This window comes from Lytechinus variegatus, chromosome 2, assembly GCF_018143015.1.
Source record: "Lytechinus variegatus isolate NC3 chromosome 2, Lvar_3.0, whole genome shotgun sequence".
Taxonomy (NCBI): Eukaryota; Metazoa; Echinodermata; class Echinoidea; order Temnopleuroida; family Toxopneustidae; genus Lytechinus; species Lytechinus variegatus.
In genome coordinates, this window is record NC_054741.1 from 36,769,327 (window position 1) to 36,779,701 (window position 10,375).

Below are 10,375 nucleotides of genomic sequence, written 5' to 3' on the forward strand. Positions count from 1 at the left end.
CCCGCCCCCCCCCCCCCATTATTTTTTGACAACCTGCAGAAAAAAGTGTAAATTTAACTTGATAGAAACTATGAAACACAGAAAGAATAGTAAGAAAGAGGTATCATACCCATGATGTGTAATTTGGAGCCTCGTAACGGCCGGCCCGACCCCGAAAGGAAACAAGAAAAAGGCGAGGGGAAGAATTGGAAAATAGACTTTATATAAAAAAATTTGCTCGCGCTTCGCGCTCGCATTGCCTGTGTAATGAATCCCATTTAAAAGGATTAATGGCACTTATATATCCAGTTCTGAAATCAATTTGCACACAATATTTTAGCTCGCACATCAAGTTTTCATGATTTTGTTTGATTTGCACAAATTGTTTATGTATATCAAAATTTTCAGCTCACGCTGCACGCTCGCATTGTTTGATTTGTGAGTTTCCTGTCCTCTTTGGAAATTCTTACCAAAATTTGTCAAAATGCTCCTTTATCATGTCAGTACATTAGAAAATTAAGCTCGTGCTTCGCGCTCGCATTTAATTGTTTGTGAACACACAGCTTGTTCTTTATTTAAATAAAAACGCGCTTAGACTGTCCAGTTTTCAGGTCGGAATATCAACGATTTTGAGCTCGCGCTTCGCACTCTCATTATTTAATCGGTGATGCTTGTATCCTCTTCATTAATCACTAAAGAACAGTCCTAATCGGGTCCCTTTTCACGTTACTATAACAAAATTTCGGCTCGCGTATCGCGCTCGCATTGTTTAGTTGGATACTTATCTTTTTTTCATGATTATAAAAACTCCTCAGAATCTTCAGGTCTTCGCGTTCGCATTATTATATTTAGACCACATGAGATACCTCATCTTGTTCAACTATAACAATAAAAACTAACATATTCTTAAAACTTCAGTCTTTAGTTAGGACTACCCCTGACAAACCAATAAAAGGCAGATTATAGCAGCCAATCGAGAAAAATGTTGATGAAAAAAAATTTCGCCCCCCCCCCTTTTGCGAAAGCTGGATCCGCCCCTGGATTCCATGGGTCAGATCACCTCTCCAGCTAAATCATTTATGCGTTGATTATGTAAAAAGCATATGCAATGGGCCTATCCGTCTGAAAACCGGGGGGGGGGGGTCTTCTGGAAAGTCGTCCTAAATCGGATATATCGCTGTTACCATAGTAGCAACCAGAATTTTGCACACGAAACGCAGATTGAATGTTTCCGTTGCAGATGCGAACAAAAAAAAAACACACAACTTGCATTGCAGGACAGTGTTTTACGACCTTGACGACGGGTCAAAAAGTCTCTTCCAAAATTAATATACCGTCGTAAAGTCCGTCTGGTCTAACATTACAAAAGCCGCACAGAAGCTAACAGTATATATACCGCTAATGTTTCGACTACTCCCTAACAGTGCCAGGCCAGGGGCATCGATAGCGTAGGTGTTAGTAAATGTTTTCTTGCAGGGTATATAATACCTCGGTCACATTGTTCTACAGCCGCCTTACGGCGAGTCGGAAACAGCCGGGTTTTTTTTTTCATTTTTATTCAAACCACCTATATGTAGCTGGTACAAAAAATGTTAAAACTGTTTAAGACTGTTTTCGACTGGTCGTACGGCCGCCGTATAGAGCAAATGTGACCGAGGTATAAGTTATATCTCAGAATAGTCAAGGGCTCCAAAACTCTTCTCGGCTTATCCGGTTCCATTTTGATTAAGTAGGGATAACCAAGACAAGCATATTTTGCTTTTGTTACCCCCTCCATGTATACACAAAAAAGTAAATCCCCCCATGTATACACAAAAAAAAGTAAATCCACCCCTTAAAAATGTTATTATAAATGTGAATTTATAAATAAATATGAACCGTAGGTGGCAATTGATCAAATCAATGTTGAATAAAAAAAGAAAAACCACCCCAACTCTTTAGTTTGTGATGGAAGTGTATCGACAGACCCACTCCAAATAGCAAATACTTTTAATGATTGTTCGTTGTTGTTGAAATAGGTCCTAGGCTAGCTAACACTACTCAAAATTAAGCATATTTCAAAACGTATCTATCTGAACCAAATTCTAAATCATTGTTTTTCAGTCCGTTAACCCAACGTGAAATATATAATATTGTCATGCGTTTTGCTAACAACAAGGCCCCGGGTCTTGATGATTGCTCTCCTAAGATTGTCAAACTTGTAATGGAATTAATAAGCGAACCTTTGTGTCATATATTTAATCTATCACTTGCCTCTGGGATATTTCCAGATAGAATGAAAACTGCAAGAATTTCTCCAATTTTTAAAACCGGTAATAGAGAACAGGTTAATAATTACAGGCCCATATCAGTCCTCTTTATTTTTTCTAAATATTGGAAAAGGTTATTTATAAAAGGACCTATAACTTTCTTGAAAAAATAATTGTCTTTTTAAATCTCAATACGGTTTCCGTAGTGACCGTTCAACAGAACTGGCTCTCCTTGAATTAACAAATAAAATTATCCTAAAGCGCTTCATTTTGAATTATAAAGAAACTTACGTGTCATTCAAACTGAGGGCGCAAAACAGGACAGGAGATGAACGTGCAGGTAAATGACATGAAGTTTAATAGAACTTGATAAAAAACATTGTACTTTTTTATTTAGTACGACAAGAATTTTATACCTTCCTCTTTTTAAATTAGGAACCTGTTTGCCCCAAAATTATGGTTGTTTAGTAATGAGCTGAAAAGCGGAGAAGTTGACTTTATGGAGGTGACGGCAGAAATTGATATAATGACTACCCGCCCAGAGCCGACCCGACCAGAAGTTGCGCGATCAATTAAAAAAAAAGATTACTTCATATACTTCGGCCTAACTTTACTCTAATTCCATGCAGCAATGCATGCATTTGAACTTTAATTGGCAAGAAACACATATAGCTGAGATGGAAAAACAGGGTTTAGAGAAAGGGTGGGGAAAACAATGGAGATCTTCAATATTGTCATTTAACCGCGCGCAGCGCGGAAGCAAAATTCATATATAACTTTAGAGCAAGAGTGAAGGAGTTTCACTTTTAAGAAAAAAATAAAGAATGAAAAGAAGAAAAAAAACACACAAAGCTACCTTTCTTCCCTTCCCTCCCTTCCCTTTTCCTTTTCTTCTCTCCTTTTCCCTTCTTTTTTTTCTTTTTTGGGACGTTTTGGGGGGAGCGACCGCCCCTACGGCCCCTTGGCTACGCGCCTGAAGCTTGGTATATTAATTTGTATGCTATTTCCAAACGCTAACGAATGGACTACCGTCTTACAGGGAATTCAATTTACTTTCTTAAGTCTTAAAGAATAGTCCTCTTTTCACCCATTTAAGCTCAATGTTAAATCAATATAAGTAACAGAACATCTGAAGTAAAAATTGTGTCTCAACGTATCAATCTATTTTATGAAATCATTCCTTCGATTTAATCATCACAAATATCACTAGCATCTCCATCAACATCATCTCCATCTCCATGACTTTCATCTTCACCGTTATCGCTCATCCTTTTCATCGTCATTGCTGAAATTATGAACTGATTTTTTTCGTTTAAATACATATTTCGACTCTGCTTTATGCATCTAAGGTTGTCATTTTTTTTCAAGCAATCTGTTCACAATACCAACCATTCTCTTGCAAATTGTAAATGTTATGCTAACTAGGTAGTTAATTTATGTTCGAAATTTAGTACACTTAATCTATGCTTGATGCCATAAAACCACCATAATATGTTTTTACGTTGTTGAAAACATATCATAATTATGAATGATATGACTGCAGAAAAAAATTATTAAATGAAACCTCATAATTTTCATGTCAGTAAAATTACTCTGTTATGCATTGTATAGTCTGGTGTTCTCTCCCCTTTCCTTTCGAGGCCTATATCAATTTCAAGCTCCGAGCTTAAGATGGCGGCCTCTCGCATTTCAATTTACGATATTCCTCTAATTAACCTTTAAATTCTTTAATTCTTTTTTTTTCTTGTACAATTATGTGCAAAAGAGATTATTTTTATTACGCTAAGGAAAAAAGTCACCTTTTACAAGGTCTGTTTTTTGTCAATTGATATGTTTCCCTCCCCCTCTGCTTTCACATTGTATGAGAGAGAAATATTATTGAGCAGTTAACTTCATTGTAACAATTTTGAAAATTTGTCAATCTCATTGATAGGCCTATTGATATATTTATTTGTTTCGTATACTTGTACAAAATCTCGATTTATATGAATTGTGATTGTAAACTTATTGATTTGAAATAGGAAGAAAATAAAATATTATTCAAGACAAACAATAATATATGTTTTTTTTAATAGTTTATGACATGCTTCAGCATTTTTTTCAGGAGAAAATTCCGTGTATGATAAATAGTTTATATTTGACTTAGAACATGTTAATCATTATGTTATGAAATGATGAAAAATTGTTGTACTTCTATATATTTTGTTATTGAAATGTGGAAATAAAATCATATAAGATAAAAATAAAAATTAATACTAACCAGATACTAAGAGGTTGAAACTCCTCTAAAGCAGAGCTGACGTGACTGCCTTGAAAACAATGGGGCAGGAAATGAAAACCAATTCTGTTAAAATAGTTACCATGGTTACTGTGGTTGCCTGTTGAGAACTTAATTAAACAAGCCTTCAAGTCAAAATAAATTGATGACAGCAAACAATCATTGTTTCATAAGAAAGCTTTTAAAATCAAGGTTAATTACCACCATTATTATCATATAGATCTGGTGCATTGAAATCAACTCATCTACTGTATGTGAAATCACGATATCTTAGCTAAACGAGTGGAACGCCTCTGGCAGTATAGCAACAGTGCTTACTTTGAAAACAGCTATTTTAATAATCATTTACAAAAAGAAAAACACTCAAAGTAATTAGTCCATTGACTCAACATGACCTATGAAAATAATTATGTGACCTAAGACGTGTGCGAAACATACTTCATAACTCTTATGTCTATGTTCCATGAAATACCAGTGTAGATCCATAAACTGTCTAAGTTATGATGCCAATTCAACGAATACCCCCAACACGGCCAAAATTCATTGACCTTTGACCTTCATTGGTCATGTGACCTGAAGCTCGCACAGGATGCTTAGGGATACTTAATTGTTCCTATATACGTTTAAAGGTCAAGTCCACCCCAGAGAAATTTTGACCTGAATAAATAGAGAGAAAAAATAAAACAAGCATATAAATAATGCTGAAAATTTGATCAAAATCGGATGTAAAATAAAAAAGTTGTGACATTAAAAGATACGCTTATTTTTCACTGTTATATAAGCACAACTCAGTTACATGCAAATGAGTGAGTCGATAATGTCCATCACTCACTATTTCCTTTGTTTTTTGTTTGATTTAAACAATATTTTAATTTTTACCAAATTTGACATAAAGGACCAACTTAACTGAACAATGATAATTCCACATGTTCAGGGAGGAATTAATTGTTGTATCACTTGACAATGAAGAGAAAATGAGAATATTTCATATTTCATATAATAAAATGCAAAAGAAATAGTGAGTGAGTGGTGTCATCAGTCACCTCATTTGCATACCGACCAGGATATTCAAATACCTGTTTTGTGAAATTAAGCGAAACTTTGAAATATCATAACTTTCTTATTTTACATTCGATTTGGATGAAATTTTCAGTGTTATATATGCTTGTTGGATTGTTCTCTTTTTATTCAAATTAACTTTTTGTTGGGGTTGACTTGTCCTTTAAGTTTTATGAACTAGATCCATATGCTTTATAAGTTATGATGACATTTCAAAAACTTAACCTTGGTTCATATTTCATGTTGACGACCCCGCCGCCTCTGTCGAAAAAGCGGCGCCTATAATAGTCTTGCTCTGCAATGCAGGCGAAGCAAAAACAACAATTCTGATGATTATCTAACACAGAAAAGGCATATTTGCCGCGACAATGTATTAATATTGCTTGCAAAACAACCCGATATTTTCTGGAATTCCGTGCTTCAGTTAATTTGCTCATCTCTCAGCAATTACACATTTTTGGCACATGTTTTTCTGTACCCATTTTGAGATCGTTACCAAAACTGGTATTTTTTTTATTTTCAAACGCATAGAAATCGACACACCCCAAAAACCTTGGCACTCTATTTTCCAAACCACACTGGTCACGTATCAGACTCTGCTCAAGTAAATAAATTCAATTTACATAATTCCTCAAATCACATTTTAAGGTAGAGTCAGTTTCGACTGAAAATTTCATCGAAATCGAATGGAAAAGTTATGGCATTTGATTAATTTTACATACTGGTCAGTATGCAAATAAGGGGACTGATGACATCATCTACTCACTATTTATTTTGTTTCTCGATATAATTAAATATGAAATATCTTAATTATTTGTTCTCCTCATGTGAAGTTTCATTCCTATTTGTGCATGTAGAATTACCATGTTTTTAATTTTTTAAAGTTTGTGGTTCAGTCATTATTATAAAATCTATAAAAATGAATGAAAATGAGGGACATCGACGACTTTTTAAATTGCATATCACTGAGTTGTGCATATAACTGTTTTGTGAAAAATAACATGAATGAACGACACTTTAAAATGTCATTAACTTTCTTATTTTTACATTAGAATTTGATGAAATTTTCAGCGTTATGTATGTTGTTCGATTTCTCTCTATTGATTCGAATCATAATTTTTCTGGGTTGGACTTGACCTTTAACGGGGAAGATTTTTAGTATGATAAAGTATACCCCCATCTCCTTACGCACAGGCTCACGTACAGGGGCGTACCCAGGATTTTCCAAGGGGGAGGGCAAATTCGTCCGCCAAAAAAATTGACAAGCAAAAAAAAAGTTTTCAACTTCAAAAGAGGGGGGTCAAAATGACATGATTTTCACTTTAACAGTGGAACGTCCTGAAAAGTGTTGGGTGAAATGAACAATTTGATTGGTCCGATTTGTCGTCTACGTCACTAGCGTCGTCGCTGCGTTAGTACTGTAGATAGTCACGGAGTACAAGGCTAAAGCTCAGCTTTGACCGCGCTCCAAGTCTAACTTCACCCGAAAGCAGGATCAACCAGTCTACTCTTTACTTTGGAAATCGCGTTCCGAATCCATGTTAGATATGAACAAAGACCTTATAATATATTACGATATAAACGTACACACACATGCAATACTATTTACATGTAGCACAGACCAGGACCGCCGTGCAAATGAATAAAACACTCATAAAATCCTATTTATGACTTATTTTGTCTTCATATATAACCAATTTCCTAATCAGGATGCTCTATCAGTGCAGTAAATTTCTAAAGGATGGAGTATGACTTACCTGACCTCTTTTGGAAAGATGAAAGAAGATTTTGAGAAGGCTTCGATCAGCTAAAAAAAATTGATTTTGAAGGTTCGCTCAATTTTACAAAACAGTTGTATGCATACACTGCTCAGTCTGCAAATGAAGAAACTGATGACACCACCCACTCATCATTTCTTTTGTATTTTATTCTATGAAATATTGCATTTTTTCGTTACAACGTGAAAAGACGTTTATTTGATTTCACCATTAATTTACTATGTTCTAACCTATTACGAATTAAGGAAGAGCTTCCTTATTGTGGAGGAGCCGTGGTGTAGTGGTTCTGACTCTCGCCTTTTAAACAGAGGGTCGTGTGTTCGAATCCCACCACGGTCTGGTGTCCTTTGGGAAGGCGTTAATCCACACTTTGCCACTCTTGACCCAGGTGCTAAATGGGTACCCGGTAGGATGTGAAAGTCATTGTAGCTTGTCCAGTAATGTGTGCGTCTCACAGGCGACTGACTGGAATACTCCCCAGGGAGTGGAGGATGTGCACACATTGTGTGCGGGAATGACTGATTGAATCCGATGACCGGGGTAATAATATATCTGTAAAGCGCTTAGAAACGTCGTTCCGATGGATTAAGCGCTATATAAAAGCGGATTATTATTATTATTATTATTGTCAAATCTGTATGTTGTGTTTATGCCACAGACTGACAAATGAATTCAAGTGATGATTGTTTTTAAAGTGCAATACAGCTCTTAGAATCTTTACCCTTTTTAAATTTGCAATCTTATTAATACTGTACCTTCCCTTTATAAGAAAATGTTTGATTTGCTATACAGTGTAAATGTTAAACCTTGAAGGCTTGCCCATGATAAAATACTGTTCATTGTCTATTCTCCTCCAGCCATGGACCAGCGTGGAATCTTTCCTCAAAGAGCGACACAAGGATGAAAACCTCAAAAGGAGCCAGCAATACTTGCTTGCACTAGCGTACCTACGGGGGGGGCAGTCCGCTCCCCTGACGAATCACAACGACGAGCTTGAATACCTTTATTGCCCCCCCCCCCGACGAGCTTGAAGACATTTTTTTTTGCTTGTCAAATTTTTTGGCGGACGGTTTTGCCCCCCCCCCCGTGGAAAATCCTAGGTACGCCACTGCTTGCTTGGAGTAGGAAGTCGCCGTCTCCCAACCCAGTTCTTCATCATTATTGACGAACAGGCTTTCCCTTACTGTGGAGATGTAACTCCAGCTGTGGACATGATGTTCAAGCTTCACTTTGTCTTCAACATCCACTATGCAACAGAACTGAATACATTCTATGCATGTTTTTTTTTAACATTAGGTGTATGAAGTTGGTTTGCCAAAGGATGTCATCTCAGCTTGTGGCAAGTATTATGGCTCTTGATAACAAAATAATGCGTTAATTCATCGCTTTGGAGTAGCTTGTGAAATATTTGTATACTCAGTTTCACATTACTTTCAAGGTCAAGTGTTGTTTCCAAAGGAGTGGCATATATCTCACTCTTGATTTAAAGAAAATTAAAGGTTTAGGGTGTTTCAAACATAACTTGTGTCTGGTCCACATGGTATGAAAGCCAGTACTGTTGGCTGTTATGCTTTATTGGTGGGGGGGGGGGGGTTGTGGGCAAATGCATTTAGCATATACTGTACATGTACATGCTGACCCCCCCCCCCCCGCTGAGACATATTCAAATAAATGAATGAATAATGATTCAGATAAATTGTATAGTGGTAGTGAGATAAATTAGCATGTAGAACCATTCCTCATAACTCAACTTTGTCACAAAGGATTTCATATTGAAGACACTTCTCATTTTTTTCCTCCCCCAAAGTTTGAAGGGGGTATATAGGGATGGGCGTATGGTCAGGCTTTTGGTTAGTCTGTTTCTAATCTTGCAGATCTAACTACGCTTCCACAGTTTTTGCCCAATTGTCGTGAAACTTGGTACACACTTTGGTCTTTGAGGGAAGATGTGCAAAATGTACTTTTGAAATGTTGCAATCACATTATTGCTATGGCAACAGGTCATTAATGTAATGAGTGAGCAAAAGCCATGCGAATCAAACCACTTCAGTCTCCCCCAATCCTCATGAAATTTGGTACACAGATTGGTATTGGAATGAAGATGTGTGAGACGTACTTTTGGAATGTGGCGGATACTACGTTGCCATGGTAATTACTCATTATTGCAAAAATTGTGCAATAATCTTGCGGATATTGAAATGCTGGTATGTTGTCGTCGGATCAATATTGCCCTTTTGCTTTCAATCAGACTTAAATGAGGCGAATCAATGCAAGATGTAGAGTTCATGTATATTTATTAAATGATAACTTGATGATGATGAATGCAGGAACATGAGTAAGTCTAATGGTGACTTTACTCTTAAGATGAAAAAAATATCAACTCTGCAGACTGATACTGTAGTACAAAATATAAACTCTTCTGTAGCTCTTTCTAAAACCATTCTCTAAAATAAACCCCAATCTCTATTCTGTAAATCTCTATTCTGAATTGGTTTCAGAAGTGAACCCCTCTTATTGGTCTGGTCAAGACTCTTTATAACCAAGCAGGTGTTGGTCAACCGTGGACGCTTGACCAAAACAATTTGTACGTCATAACTTTACTCTGAATTGGGGGAGTTGACCTTTTGGGGAGAACATGAAATGTGTGTGTGCGTCAGAAGTTTAGCTGGAAGAAGAATGAGTAATACTTTCTTAAGAAAATTGTAGTTGGCATACTTCCTGTGGAAGTATTGATTATTGATATAATATTGAATATGTGAGATGTGTCTTACAATCGCATAACATCCCCTTTTGTTAGAAAACGTGGCCTTACCACATTTCTTAAAACAATTTATTGAAATAATGGTCCAATAGAGTAAAGTAATGAAAATTGATATGAAACAAAATATTGTGAAACTTTTTTTATTAACCTTCTACCTACTCTTTCTCTCAAAACTTTCACACAATGCATCAAATGAAAATACAGATGAATCTATGAAATCATTATTATAACACTTCCAATTATGTGCAGACTTATTCCTGAAAAACTATAT